Below are 16,518 nucleotides of genomic sequence, written 5' to 3' on the forward strand. Positions count from 1 at the left end.
TGAAAAGTTAGCTACGACTATGACCAAACGATGTTAAGGCCTTTGTACTGCGCACTGGAGTCGTTACAGTAACACTGATGACATTGAAGAGTTTCCATCGACAAAGGATGGAAAGGGAGGTGGAACAGGGGGGAGGGACTATTGTGTAAATAAATCCACGAACACGTTTCTAAGCTTCTGGTTTGAAAAACAGAGCCCTTGACTTGAGAAAGTTTCAGAATAAGAAATAGAAGGAACATATAAAACAAATTTTTCGAATACAGAAGATTAAACTATATTTTTTATTCTATAAATATTCGGTAACAAAAATGGGCATAGTTTGGATCTCTTGGTGCAAAAGTATATTTGGAAACGAATTGGCTGATCTAATGGCAAAACATGTATCCACATCAGTTTCCCATATGTAAGACATTAATTGATAGTGTAAGATATAGTAAAACAATATGCAAAGAAAACAAATGTATTATGGCGAAATTAGAATATATCCTCGTTCCATAGATTAATCCCTAACTGCGACGATTTGAAGACACATGAAGAATTTAATTCCATTAATTCTATTAATCCTATTAATCACACACATAATCATTATTGAGGGTGTTCTATATGTAACGAATAGAAGATAGAACATAATGTCGACAATAATGTTAATGATATCCTCACATGATCTCTGGTTTCTATAACTTGAAGACAAACGAAAAATTTTATTCTATTAATTCTATTAATTCTGTGAATTCTATTAATTCTATTACTTCTATGAATTCTATTAATTTTATTAATTCTATTAATTCTATTAATTTTAGTAATCCTATTAATTTTATGAATTCTATGAATTCTATTAATTCTATTAATTTTATTAATTCTATTAATTCTATTAATTTTAGTAATCCTATTAATATTATGAATTCTATTAATTCTATGAATTCCATTAATTCTATGAATTATATTAATGCTATTAATCTTATGAATTCTATTAATCCTATGAATTCTATGAATTCTATTAATTTTATTAATTCTATTAATTCTATTAATTTTAGTAATCCTATTAATTTTATGAATTCCATTAATTCTATGAATTATATTAATGCTATTAATCTTATGAATTCTATTAATTATATTAATTTTAGTAATCATATTAATTTTATGAATTCTATTGGTTATTTGAATTCCACTAATTCTATGAATACTATTAATTCTATTAATTATATTAATTCTATTAATTCTAATAATTCTATTAATTTTAGTAATCCTATTAATTTTATGAATTCTATTAATTCTATTAATTTTATTAATTCTACTAGTTCTATTAATTTTAGTAATCCTACTAATTTTATGAATTCCATTAATTCTATGAATTATATTAATGCTATTAATCTTACGAATTCTATTAATCATATTAATTTTAGTAATCCTATTAATTTTATGAATTCTATTAATTCTATTAATTTTGTTAATTCTATTAATTCTATTAATTCCATTAGTAGAATTAATTCTATTAATTCTATTAATTTTATTAATTCTATTAATCCTATTAATTCTATGAATTCTATTAGTTCTTTGAATTCCATTAATTTTATTAATTCTGTTAATCCTGCTAATTCTATTACTTCTATGAATTCTATTAATTCTATCAATCCTATTAATTCTACGAATTCTATTAATTTTATTAATTCTATGTATTCTATTAATTCTATTAATTCTATTAATTCTATGAATTCTATTAGTTATTTGAATTCCACTAATTCTATGAATACTATTAATTCTATTAATTCTATTAATCCTATTAATTCTATGAATTCTATTAGTTATTTGAATTCCACTAATTCTATGAATACTATTAATTCTATTAATCCTGTTAATTCTATGAATTCTATTAATCAGCTTCATAATCATATAACCTACTATATGAATAGAAGATAAAGCATAATGTCGACAATAATCTTAATGATATCCTCATATCTCTGGCTTCTACGATTTAAAGACAAATGAAGAGTTCAAGAAGAAACGATTGAAATATATGTACATATTGGAAAATAATCTCCTTATTAAATGTAACATTTAATGCAACGCAAGACTATCGATCACTTACCTAATTATGGAGTATCTTACACAGAGAAAAAGAAGAAAACATAACGTCGACAATAATCTTAATGACACCTTCACACCGATCTCGTTATAACGAAAGATTATCAATTTTTTTAAAGACGTCAAGGTATCGAGCAGAATTTAACAAGCCACCAAACTTAAAAATAATCGTTTATGATCATGATAATCAATGAGCTTGAATAAAATAAATAATAATAATAATAATAATAATAATAATACATTCGCTATTAGAATATGTTTCATTCAGCCTCACAGCCAAGAATTAGACTTTGTTTACAAATACAATAGAACCTCGATTATCCGGACTCGCTATTATTCAAATAGATTTCCAATGTAAAAAGTTCAATCTCCTACAAAAAATTCTGTTAACGATTACTAATATTACTAGCCAGAAGATTATATAATTTCGCAAGTAATTAAATTTAAAAAATTGCACAATTATATGGCGGCACATGTTTGGGTGTGTCAAATGTTCAACACCAAGAAGAGCATGGAAAAAGTTAGTGAATTACATTGAAGATACCATATAGGAAAAAGTGGAAGATAATATCGAACAAGTGGAAGATAATCTTTTTGCATTGAATACAATACCAGATAAGATTCGCTGATAACAATGTTGACGTGGAAGAATGGATTCAATTTGTCGAATCATCTTCAATTGACCATGACATTAATGTCATATGTACTTCGAATAATGAATTGAAAGACGAATATAGTGGTAACGATGACATTCTCCAACGTTTTGAAGTATTTGACACTTTAAGAATAGAGCTAAGGTGGTAGGAAGTACAGAAGGAATGTAACTCTAAAGAATTAAATCCAGTGAAAATGTTGCCTGATTTAGCAGCTAAAACCACTTGGCATCCATAAATCTTTAATGGGATCATATTTAATTTCATTATTTGTATTGCTGTTATTAATATTTATGTCTTTTCTTGAAATATATGAGACAAAGATGTACTTGCTAAGATGAACACCTTTCTACTTAATTTCATTACTTGTATTGTCATTATTATAATTCATGTTCTTTCTTGAAGTATATGAAACAAAGATGTACTTGCTAAGATGAACATCCTTCTATTTAATTTTATTATTTGTATTGCTATTATTAATATTTATATTGTTTCTTGAAATATATGAAACAAAGATGAACTTGCTAAGATGAACATCATCCTATTTAATTGTATTATTTGTGTTGCTATTATTAATATTTATGTATTTTCTTGAAATATATAAAACAAAGATGTACTTGCTAAGATGAACATCCTTCTATTTAATTTTATTATTTGTATTGCTATTATTAATATTTATATTGTTTCTTGAAATATATGAAACAAAGATGAACTTGCTAAGATGAACATCATCCTATTTAATTGTATTATTTGTATTGCTATTATTAATATTTATATTGTTTCTTGAAATATATGAAACAAAGATGAACTTACTAAGATGAACATCATCCTATTTAATTTTATTATTTGTATTGCTATTATTAATATTTATATTGTTTCTTGAAATATATAAAACAAAGATGTACTTGCTAATGTAAACATCCTTCTGTTTAATTTTATTATTTGTATTGCTATTATTAGTATACATATCCTTTTTTGAAATACACAGAAAGATGAATCTTCAAAGATGAACGTCTTCCCATCTAATTTTATTATTTGTATTACTATTATTAACATGTATGTTCTTTTTTCAGATACCTAGAACAAAGATGAACTTTTTAAACATAAGGGAATTAACTGCCCTATTATCTGAAAATTCCTTTATTCGAACATCTTTGTTCCCCCAATTAGTTCAGATAACTGAGGTTCTACTGTGCCTATATTTACAAAGTTATCTCACCTATGCACTTTGATTCATTCATTCTCTTTGTTCCATTCATACAGACTCCGACCTACTCTAAGACTAATTGCCCTTTTATTATACCTTTACCTGGTTGCTCAAAACTCTCCTTGATCTATTTTTTACTAGCCTATCTTTTCATTTCTCTTTCTCCTGCAGTCTCTCAAGCCATTCTACAATCCTCCTATCCCATCTTTCGCTTACTACGTCTTCCAGCCTGACACCTCTTTCGCTTTCGCTGCAATCCTCTGTTACGTGATCTGTACTCCATCCAACGAATCGAGTTAGCAGAGGTAAACAAACTCACGTGATTGGAACAGAAACGTATTCGCAAGCTTCAGAGATACCGTGTCGTAAAGCCGAAAGGTGGGAACTGGGCGCAAAGGTACATTTTCACGTGACAGTTTAATGTGACTGTACGTTTGCGCATGGTACAAAGTCACGAAGCTCCTCTCTAGAGGCAGAGAGGCAGCAACACAATGTACTGTTCTAACTTTCAGCCTCGCACTGATCACACCTTCTTCCTTCCTCCTATCCTCAGTATCTATTTTCCCAATTTTTCCAAAATTTTACACTCTGCTTGTTCTGTTAGCTCTCGGCCTCCTCTTTCGTTTCTTCATATTTGTACCTGTTCGTTCAGACATATTTGTACCTATCGTTTTATTTCAAATATTTGTTACTAAATAAACGTAAAACAGTCATACTAACTGAATAAATAATAAAACAGTCATAATATTGTCTTTTTTAACAATCGCGTAGCTGTTGTACTTGCACTTCGTGCCAACGTTTCCTGGACATCGCAGTCTGCTTCTTTAGCGGAGACCTAAAATCGAGAGTCCCTGGCCGCGTGGTTTCCACTTTTACCGAGCGATGTTCCGGTTGGCTGATCGAACTGACCAATCAACTCGCGAGTTCCAACTGTCAACTCGCAAAATCTAACCGCAAATCGTTCAATTCGATCAGCCAATCGTACGGATGTGACACTCATGTACCAAAATCATCTGACAATCACACGAGAGTTTGAAATCTGAAAATATTGAACACATTTCTACGTGTCTTCGTTTTCGTACTTTCGATAACATTCTGTACGATAAACAGATTCTATGCGAATGTTTGACGAGCTCGCTCTCGTACCACAAACTGTGTAGTTCTCAAGCATTTCAATGTCTCAGTGCAGCTCCTTTCGCTCGCACTTTTTAAGTCTGTGTAACTCGTCCACCAACGTATTTCTCCAGATTCTCGTGAAATGACACACTGGCCGCAAATACATTTAAAACAAAAAAGAGGGGGGAACTGTTTAATTGGAAGAAGGGGTGAAATTCAGAAGACCAATCAGAAGGAGGTTCTTCTTCTATCTAAATTAAAGAGCGACGAGGTGAAGAGAAAGAGAAAGTTGGGGAGGAACGTTTGCCTGTAATTATCGTTCAAAAAGTACGCTTCGCTTGTAACACAGTAGTCCTGTGATGTTTCTGAAAATTACAGATCTCTCGATAAAACACGTATATCCGTTTTCAACGATATCTCACGTCTACAACTTTCGAAAGGTAATATTTATTAAATAAAGCTGATAGAAATTCGTTCGTTTCTAACAAATCTTCGTCTCGTGTTTAAATAATCTTCGCTGAAGGAGATCTTCATGCTGAACACTTTACGCTGCGGAACTTAAAATTAAAATAAAATCGAAACGGAACGATATGTTTGCAAAATCGTAAACACGCAAGCTTTGTCGATGTTGTTGTAAGTCGATCAAAATAATGTTGACATTTTCACATGGTAATTAAGAGGTAATAAAAATTAGATTAAATTATTAAAATAAAATTTTTAAGGCGATTTACAAGTAACGTGGTGCGTTAATATTTAGAGTGACATAATTCGATCAATATTTCGTGTAATTACACGAAGTGTGGGATGAAATAGTCGAGTAACGTGACTTTGAAGGGACACGCGCTTACAAATATCTGGATAATATTTCGCAAACATTTCGAACAACCTGTTGACTGGAATAGAAATATTTGAAAATTTTGCTAACAAATGGAAAGAAATGTCTAAACCTAAGCTGACGTTTCATAAATATACGTTGCTTGTTTCAAGCATTAAATTGATCGTCACTGTCTGAAAAGAAGCCTTCAAGTAAAGCATTTGTTACTTAACACTTTACTGACCGCTAGCGGTTCAACAGCATACGCACGTCCGACCGGCAATTTAGACCGCAGATTCTCCCTGGCGCCGCCTTTGTTTCAGTTTACACTCTCTTTTGTACCATTCTTTTCGTTCATCGCGAACGGTAAGTTTTTCAAATTGGTATAAAACTGTGGGAGCTTACAAAGCAACGCAACTGACGCAACTGAGCAAGGTATCTTAGTACTAAATGGCAAATTACTGCTCAAATAATGAAAAAGATTATCGGCGACGAAAAACCGATTAATAGGCTATCGATCGGTAAGCGTCGGCGACAAGAAGCCGATTAATAGGCTATCGATCGGTAAGCGTCGGCGACAAAAAAACCGATTAATCGGTTATCGGTCGGTAAAGTGTTAATCATTGGCAAGCGTATGCGTGGAAAACATTGAACTGAAAATTGAAACCTCAACTACGAATCATAACGCGGCTGAAATTTCTAGCCCGAAGCAGACTTAACAAAACTGAAATCAATACGCTTTCGTCGGCGCGTAAATAATAAACATGGTTGCTCGAACTTTCGACGAGCTTCTAACCGGCTAAATAATCGAAATGTGAAACGTGAAATAACTATATCGAAGCTGACGTACAAATTTGAATATCTTTATTCATTGATATCTTCGCGCTGACAATTAAAAGGTCGCATACAGTTAACGTGGATCGGAATATCGATACAAACACACCAGTTCCAAATCATCAGAAATTGTAAACACACTTACGTAGTTGCACGTGTATCTGTGTCGATATCCCGAGCCCGGTGATTACCTATATTAAATATCTATCGTTAATTCTTCGAAACCAGCTGTCCATCGTTCAGAGAGCTGTTTCTCTAAGTCTTGTTTTTACGTTTACATTCGAGAAAAGGAGCTTGATCTTGTAAAAGTTTGAAACGAAAGTACAAGTACTTAACATCGTTACGTAGACGATTAATCGATACATCTGCTGACAGATTATTCGTTCTTTTAAGTTGTTGGATGATGCTTTATGGATGCAACAAATTTTGTAACAAATATTCTTACACAAAGAAATACAATATACTTCCTTGCAGAAATCATCGTAAGAATTTCTTTTTTCTATTTTTTTAAAGTGCCTTCTTACTCGTGTTGAGAATGGATCGATTATGGTAGTTACAGTAATTTTTCTGATTTAAACTCATTTTGAGTTTTACATTCAGACGCATGTAAAACGATTTTGTCGACACGCAAAATTTTTTCCAAACTGATCACGAGTTGTGTCTTTACAGTTAAATCCTCCATGTGTTCGATATATTTCGTTCGAAATATATTAATTGGAAATATTGTTTCAAATTAACTCTGCACTAACACTGATTCTTTAAAAATTGTTTAAAAATTGTTCACAAATTGTCACTCTGCAAAAAACGTCGATACAATAAGAAAATAAAAGAATAATATGGGGCAAGATGGAATTGTCGTTTATTTTGCATCGCTGTGCTTCCTGAAATGCTGAAAGCAGACAGACTTTTGCACGACACCGATAATTACAGTGAGTTGATGGCGCCCCCATGCGTTCACCGACCATTTTTCTGTTTCTAACGATCCTGATGTTATCTTGTACCATCGTTTGAACATCAACAGGTAAGTGACTGTTCTCGATCGAATGTCTGGAATATTATCAAGTGGGCAATTGCTTAAGCTATTTAAGCTATGAACGTTGTCCGTGAGCAAATTAAGACATCGAGATAATTTTTTACATAAAATTTCTGTACTTCTGCAATTTCAATATACGTGCAGAAGAAAGACAGAGCGACAAAGTGTGGAAGCAATTGTACATAGGAAATAGCTGCTATGGTAAAGCAGCTGCAGCCTTTGATGTTCTCAAAATCACATTGCACAGAGACCTGGGTCTATCTCGAGAATATTCTCAACTAATAGAACTCTTCCAAACTGTGTTTTCGTGGAAGGATTAGTATTTCATTTAAAAGAAATGAAGAGCCTATTATTTGCTCTAACAACAATGGACACACCCAAATGTTAGGTTATCCCAAAAGCTTCTTTCATTTAATAAGAAAATATTAGATGCACAACATCCTTTGTTTTATATTATTTTATTGATTTTAGAGGAAAATAGATCACACGTAATTTGTTCTATTGGAACAAAATAATTCAATAAAATAATATAAAATGAAAAATGTTGCACATTTATTTCCTTGGAAAAAGGAGGAAACCTTTGGAACAACAGGTGCGTCCCCTGCTGTCTCTTACAAGACACTGTCACTGTCTTTAAAATTATTTTTTCTCTTTCTCCCCAATTGTCTGTTTTGCGTAATTGTGCAAGACACAATTGGAAACACAAGAATAGAATTATGCGACGGTAGCAATGAAAGTACATGAGGGAACATTCTATTACAAAAGCTAGATTTGTCCATGGAGGATTGAACAGTATTCTTAAATGATATGGATCTTGATTAAAATGCCAAAAAAAAACTTTTGGCTATATTGCTTCTTAAACGTGGCTTTCATTCCATGAAATATGACCTGAAACATTTTCCTAACATTTCGAATGTGTAGCGTCGTGAGATTTGAAATGCACACGGTAAATTAGGAAAATATTGATCGTGTAAGAAAGAATCATCCAACAAATATTCACATATTTTATTAGAAAAAAAGACTTACGGAGTAATTATTGGTAGATTAGTGATATAATCAATCGTTAACTAAAAAATATCTACACTCATCTGGCTTTTAGAAATAAATGTAAGCATATAAAAATCGTCGTAAAGTCGAATTAAAAAAAAAATACGATCGTTTACGTTCGCGATTGTCAACTTAAAGAATAAGATCGAAGAATTAAATAAGATAGGAACTCAAAATAACGCAGAAACATTTGAGTGTTTCGTTAGAGCGCGTTTAACAGAATTTTATACAGAAAATTCGCGGACATGTGAAACTTGTTCCGAATAAACGACGTTCGATCGGACAATCATTTAATCAAACACTTTGTTAAGTATCGCGGTAATCATTTTCCTCGGTTAATCAATTAACCAAAGAAACGATCAATTAGTTAGCTAAGCGATTTCATGGAGAATCGAGAAAGGAACTTTGTCGATCGATTTTTTAAACAATTTGCAGTTAAATTCGTTTAAACTTAATTCACATCCGTTACCTTCAACAATAAATAATTAATTCGTATACAAAGAAGGATTGACGTTTAATACGTTTCCATTTCTATTCTGGCAAACTCACAGAAGCTTAATTATTTATTGTTTACAATTATGTGGAATACAAAACGTTTTACTCGTCGACACTCCGCACTTTCGAACATAATGTTTTTTCTAAATTACGTTTGCAAAATAACGTAGAAAAATACACGCAGCTTCTGCGTCTCGCAGCGATAAACAAAACGTTACATCGAACTGCAAAAGATCCATACAGTTGTTGCTCTCTGTTCTTATCTCGTAGTTCAATCTGTACAGATAATTGCTCGTCTTAATTCTTCAATTATTCAGCAATTACTTAGTAAAATATTGTACGACACATTCTTCGAATATCCACCTTTCTGTTACGATCGAAAAAATCGTAAAGATTCAGAGTGTTTGTGCTACAAGTAAATGGGCAATGATCAACTCTCAAAGAGACAACACTAGAAATGCAATGAAAAATGCACTTATTAGTACTTTAATAAGCTAATACTTATCTCCTATTTATCACGTATCCGTTTACGAAGTTAGATAGAAAGTAATAAAATAATACTACGATGAAAGCTACAATGTCATACTTTAAAATAAATTACACAGTTTCAAGCAAATTAACTGATTTAGGACATCCACAACGGTTTTATGAATTCATCGTAGCTGATCTCTTAGAATTATCGATGATTTTATATACTGTTTACATTTTGTTCGCTGGATATTCTGAAACCTAGTACTTCAGGTTATGTGCACATTCTTTATGGATCAGTCGGTGCCTCTAAGGGGCCAATGAGAATTGTCTTCCGATCAACCGGTCGCAACTGGACCAATGAGAACAGGCTTCCAATGATTGGCTAATCAGAGACACCGCTTTCGCCATGGCAAATATTAAACATAACCTAAAACAGTGAGTTTCAGAATAAGCCTGTAGAAGTTCTTAAATGTCGACTGACAAAGTAATATACAGTGTAAGTCAGTTGACATGACAGTGAGTCACGAGTCATGTGACAACTACAAAGGTTGTAGTAGACCGAAGGATACAGTACACCAAAATAAGAGGGAATTTCGAATTGCAGCTTAATTTGCAACGCTATGCATTGCTTAGATCGACAATTTCCTGGCGAATGGTCATGCTGATCTTATTTCCTGACTAGCTCGCTTTCCGGACCTGAATCCATTCGATTATTAGTTCTGAGACATTAAAAATCTTTTGTCCATAAAACTTCAATCGACAGTGCTGAAATTCTTTGTCAGCGTGACGATCAAAGTTACCGACAAATCCGCGTAAACTGTTGGGACAATTTCGACGATATATGACGCGATGCATTCATGCTTCTATGTGAGCTGTATCTCTGATGACTTGGAGCAATTTGTCTGAACATAGGTAAGCGACCATTACAATATAAAAGAAGCTGTCTCTCGAAAACAAGGTCATATCAGGTATATACGTTCACGCGGACTTTTCTTCTTATTTTAGTGTGCTGAAGCAGTCGCTGCTGCATTAATACACCCTGTGAACAGCCACATACATATGTATGTGATCAACGTTCTCAGCGTGCCTAGCAATGTGATCTCCTTTGATCTTACAAAGTCTACCAACGCTCGCTGTATAACATATAACTTGCTGCATATGTAACATAATTGTATAACGTGTTACACACAAGTGTTGCGTAACGCGTCTTTTTTTAACGCGTTATACAACTTTGCTGTACAAAGGTCCGGTCGAATAGCACGTAAGCATGAGCTGATTCTCTATGAAAAAGTAAGAAGAAAACATACATAGAACGGTGGCTAAAGTGGAATATCCTCAGTAGGAAGGAAAAGGAGGCAGCCACGGGCTAATTGCAAATGGAAAATGCGGAAGAGGAGGGAAATCATTTGGAAGAGGAAAAAGGAAAAGGTGTTCTACGTAATTTAAAGATAAGCGCTTTAAAACACTTATTGAAAAATTGCTAGTAAAAACTACTGTTACTCCAAAACGAAATCATATTGAGCATATTTTTACATAAACTTTTCTTCTTATTTTAGCCTGCTAAATCAGCTTCTGCCGCGCTTCACACGTGTTCTGACTCATCCTGCATAACACGGTTGATAAGCAACTACGATGAATTCAAAGCAAAACTACACGTTTAGATAAAAAATTATTCGTTTACAAGCACGTACATGTTTCTTTTTTGAAATTAAAATTAACCGTACATACAAGGAATAGTTGATTTCGGCAGATACACCGCAATTATCTGTCTAGACAGACTCCTAAGTACAAAATTGTATTTTCATTTGTCATTCACATTAGTATAGCGAAGAAAGGAAAGGAATCGATTATTCAGTCGTTCGTGTGAATAGTTATGAATCATTCTTATTTTTATATACCTACGCTATGTCACTCGGGACAGTTTATAATAATAGATTCTAATAAATAAATTTCCTTAGATTAAAGCGTGAAAAATTTCTACATCAGAAGCGAGAAAATCCGAAGAAAATCCACTCGGAGTGTATTTCCTCTATGTACATGCAATGTTTTGTTCTGAATGAGAAAATACATAAAAAATTTCAATTCCAATTCCTCCGTTTCTCTTCACTTCATATTGTTCACTCCTTGTAGAAATTTTAGAAATAACCCCAATACAAATACGAGCGCGTAATTTACGGAATTCTTTAATTTATTTAATTATTCGAACGAATTCGTTTCATAGATTTCTTGCAAAAAAACGAAGGGTCGATTTTGCATTTTTGAAAAATATTTCTATGTGGAATGTCACACCGCCGTTAAATTCATTTTTCTACCCGATAATTTCCCATTTGGATCTGCACAGGAATTGAACGTGATAATTCCCGTGGTTATTGAACATGAATTTTCCTTCATTTTCATTTTGCAAAAAATCTATAAACCTGTTTGTTATTCGTGTTTCTCGTAAAAATTCTACAATCTAAATTTTATGAATTTTCGGTAAAAACTTTTGCATCTAATGTTTGTAATTTTTTGCAAAAATCTGGGATTACAATAATTGCAACGACTGCTGCAAAATTGTCAAAGGCTTAAAATTTAATATTCAGCGTTCCCCTCTGAATGCTTAGTTGCAAAAAAAAAAAAAAAAAAATTGCAATTCTAACTTTCTTCAGTTTCTTTGCGAACGTTCTAAAATCTAAATGTTCTTAATCTTCCTGCAAGACACTTCTCCTTAATTCTCCCGCTAAAGTCATTCATTTTTGCAGAAACCTGACAAACATTTCAACATAGTAGTGTTCGTTAATTTCTTTATTATTAAGAATAAAGAATATCATTAATAGTAATAATAGTATCATTAATTTCTTTATCAGTGGCGTCCTCTATTTTCGGGAGAAACATACTTCTTCCTTTTTGAAAAATCCCCTCAACTACCAAAAATTCCAATTTTTCCCTCGCCTGACTTTTGCAAAAATTAGTGTGCTGCCCCGATTGCTCCTCATTTCGATATCCAAAAACCTCCGCATACCATGTGCTCGAATATTTTCCAAAAAGAACTCTGTACAATAATCTCTATTTGTTGCAAAAATGTTCTGCTGCGATGTTCACATTAAAAATCGCGAAGAAAGTTGCGAGGAGATTTGATCATACGCAAAGAAGCGCAACTTCGTTCAATTGTCTGATAGAGTTGCCAATGGAGATGCGTTTGTCTACGTTTGTCTACGGAGCAACAATGTACACTTCTTGCAACAGCAATCGCCGATAATACTTGTCAAGAATGTTTCTCGTGAAAATGTCTGCAATTAGGATTCTTCGCTTTCGCGCGAAACTCGCGTCACTTTTTAATAGAAAGAAAGTGAAAAGGATTTGACCCAAGTAGATTTGCAAAAAACGTTGCATTATGTGATTTGTATTACTTTGGATTCTCGTTCGGCGACTTAGTTTTCACTGAAATTAGCAACCGGGCTCTTATCCAACGCGGAAAGCAATAATATACAGCTCGGCTATTACCCACATAATTTTTACTTTACTTTTAGATAAATATCAGATAGATAGGTACCTTATTTAATAGTGCTTTATCTCATAGTAAAATGGTTCATATCAACTTGTTTTTTTTTTTTTTCTTTTTAGAAGTTATATTCAAATGAAATATATATTTGAATAAAGGAAAACCATAGCAAGACTGATAATTCAGGAGAAATATTTACACGTCTAATTTAAAGCTAATTATGATATTCCTTCGAATCGTACTAAACTGTAAGTACGATTTACGACGATAAAGAATGAAATTAGAAATTTCGTTAAGATGAAAATATCTCGGTAGATTGTATAATCAAGAAAGAGAGAGGAAGAGAGAGATATACATATAGATAGAGAGAGAGAGAGAGAGAGAGAGAGAGAGAGAGGGAGATGTTTCCCATAATTGAAAGACCTGAATTGAATTTTAAATTAAAATTCGAAATGTAATTACACATCTCTGACGAGAAGAAATTTCGCGAAATTACTTCATTATATTTATTGGGTTTTTACCCATTTCGCATAATTAATAACTAAAGGGAATCATTAACAAATGACCGGGAATATAAGTCATGATTTATATTACAAATTTTCTGGATTAATTTAATCGAAGATTCTTTTCGCAGAAAGTAACTTATCTTCGAATAATAGCAATTAATAATAGTCATTTTCAATGATCTATGTTCGTATTCCGAGGATATCGCGAACCTAATCGGCAAATGCAATCCGTATTTTCGTAATTCGATCATTTATCATCCTAACTTCGCTAAATATAAAAACTAATTAGTACGAGAGGAGTAATTAAGACAAAAAGAAAAAGAAATCACATTTCCGATCGAACGTTTAACAAACACGAATTACACAAACGCTCACAGCATTGATCGATCTATTAATTGTTTTCGTACAATTCGCGTACGCGTTTAATTAAAAGAAGCTCTAAGAATCACATTATCGATAATTTCAGGTAAAAATTAAAGAAGAAAAAAAAAACACACATAATTATAGAAAATTGCACGAAAGTTGCATATATCCCTAATGCTTTCACTTTAATACTGATGCACTAACTACACTTACGCTCGAAAGATTGCACTATCGACTACCTCACCTTTACAGTTATAAAAATCACTATTAAAAAATATAGTGAAATACTGGTCGTTTGAGTACGCTATCGAGTAGAAAATTCCTTACGTTAGATACAAGAGTGATAGACGTACATATTTTAAAGAGAATAAGAAGAAGAAGAAGAAGAAGAGATAGGAAAGAACGAAGAGATATAAGATTAATTTTTAATACGTAATATTCGTAATTAGTAAGTTGTACGGTCGCAATTTCAGTGAACTATACTTCTCTTACCTACGAAATTCTTCATACAGTAATTCTCATTCTCGTATTGCAAAATTTATCTGTTCGTTTAGTATATCACCTAGTTTTCACCTTAAGTTTCTCTTTCCCTTCGGTTCTACACTTTGTGTCAAAAAAAGAAAATAATAATAAACGTGAGTTATACATTCGACGATGATCTACCATCAGCCTGCTGCCTTTTTACAATAAGCTTGGCTATTTTGTCTTTCAAATTTTCCAAATTTCCCAGCAAACCATCAGCATTCGCAACTAACCGATCAACTAACCAATCCGAGAGCTCGTCAGATTGTTCTCGGAATTGCCAGGTAAAATCATTAAAAAACGCTATGTACAAGTTTGTATTCTCAGTCCTTTGCACTCCTATGTCGAGTGTGTCTCGACATCAGTTTTATCTGAGGAGCTACTTTGTCGAGTCTCAGTCGACATTTTTTCAGTGGCACCTTTTTTTGTGAAACGTGCAAAAGAAAAGGAAGATTGTATCCTGGAAATTGTTTCGAGATATATCATACACTTAAATACCAGTTTTATTCACACTATTGTTGTATTTTCTAATTTTTAAGTGAATTTCTTTCTTCCTTTATTTATCTAAATTGTCTTAGTTTTTTGTTAAAGTAAATTTCAAATAAAACACTTGAAAGGGTTGGCAGCTGCTGCTAACGAAATTGAAATGAAATTCTGAGTGCAAAGGGTTAAAGAGCAAGCACACTCGACTATCGTCGTTTAATCACTTGCTTCTTATCGAACACACGGTAGAACCTGCAGCACCCTAACACCCATAGGAATATTTTTATCCAATTGCAAGAATTATGCAAATATCAGTCCAATAATTTGCCCACTACGTGAGCAGTCACCAACAACATCGTCAGTCCAATTTGTCGAATGTTCACGTGCAAACAAATTGTAAAGACTCCAAGATGATATAAATGAAGAAAAAAGTCAAAGGTTACTCGAATGCTCTACTTTATATATATATATATATATATATAAGTTTACAGGAAAGTAATATGAAATTATAGACAGGATGTATAATAGTAAAGGACAGAAGTATTGTCCATGGAACAATACTTTTGAAAGTAGAGTATACTGGAACAATACAAGGAACAATACTTTTAAAAGTATATATATAAGTTTACAGAAAAGTGATATGAAATTATAAACAGGATGTATAATAATGAAGCACAGAAGTATTGTTCATGGAACAATACTTTTGAAAGTAGAGTATACTGGAACAATACAAGGAACAATACTTTTAAAAGTATATATATAAGTTTACAGAAAAGTGATATGAAATTATAAACAGGATGTATAATAATGAAGCACAGAAGTATTGTTCATGGAACAATACTTTTGAAAGTAGAGTATACTGGAACAATACAAGGAACAATACTTTTAAAAGTATATATATGAGTTTACAGCAAAGTGATGTGAAATTGTAGACAGGGTGTATAATAGTGAAGGACAGAAGTATTATTCAAGGAACAATACTTTTGCAAATTATATATATAAGTTTGCAGAAAAGTGATATGAAATTGTAGACATGATGTATAATAGTGAAGGACAGAAGTATTATTCATGGAACAATACTTTTGAGAGTAGAGTATACTGGAACAATACATGGAACAATATTTTTGAGAGTATATATATGTAAGAGTATACAGGAAAGTGATATGAAATTGTAGACAGGATGTATAATAGTGAAGCACAGAAGTACTATTCATAAAACAATACTTTTGAAAGTAGAGTATACTGGAACAATACTTTTGAAAGTATATATATGTATAAGTATACAGGAAAGTGATATGAAATTATAAACAGGATGTATAATAATGAAGCACAGAAGTATTGTTCATGGAACAATACTTTTAAAAGTAGAGTATACTGGAACAATACTTTTGAAAGTATATATATATATATA

At 32.3% G+C, this 16,518-nt stretch overlaps 1 protein-coding gene and 1 long non-coding RNA gene across 3 annotated transcripts in view; one reads left to right on the plus strand and one right to left on the minus strand.

Annotated features, from left to right (window-relative positions):
* Positions 1-16,518, minus strand: part of LOC139996546 (uncharacterized) — a 76,981-nt gene that overhangs the window by 40,806 nt on the left and 19,657 nt on the right. The gene's annotated exons all lie outside the window — the stretch shown is intronic.
* LOC139996563 (uncharacterized) lies at positions 9,956-11,840 on the plus strand. The gene is made up of 2 exons (XR_011802283.1): positions 9,956-10,252; positions 10,357-11,840. It is a non-coding gene; the product is annotated as an uncharacterized lncRNA (long non-coding RNA).

Source organism: Bombus fervidus, chromosome 18, assembly GCF_041682495.2.
Source record: "Bombus fervidus isolate BK054 chromosome 18, iyBomFerv1, whole genome shotgun sequence".
Lineage (NCBI taxonomy): Eukaryota > Metazoa > Arthropoda > Insecta > Hymenoptera > Apidae > Bombus > Bombus fervidus.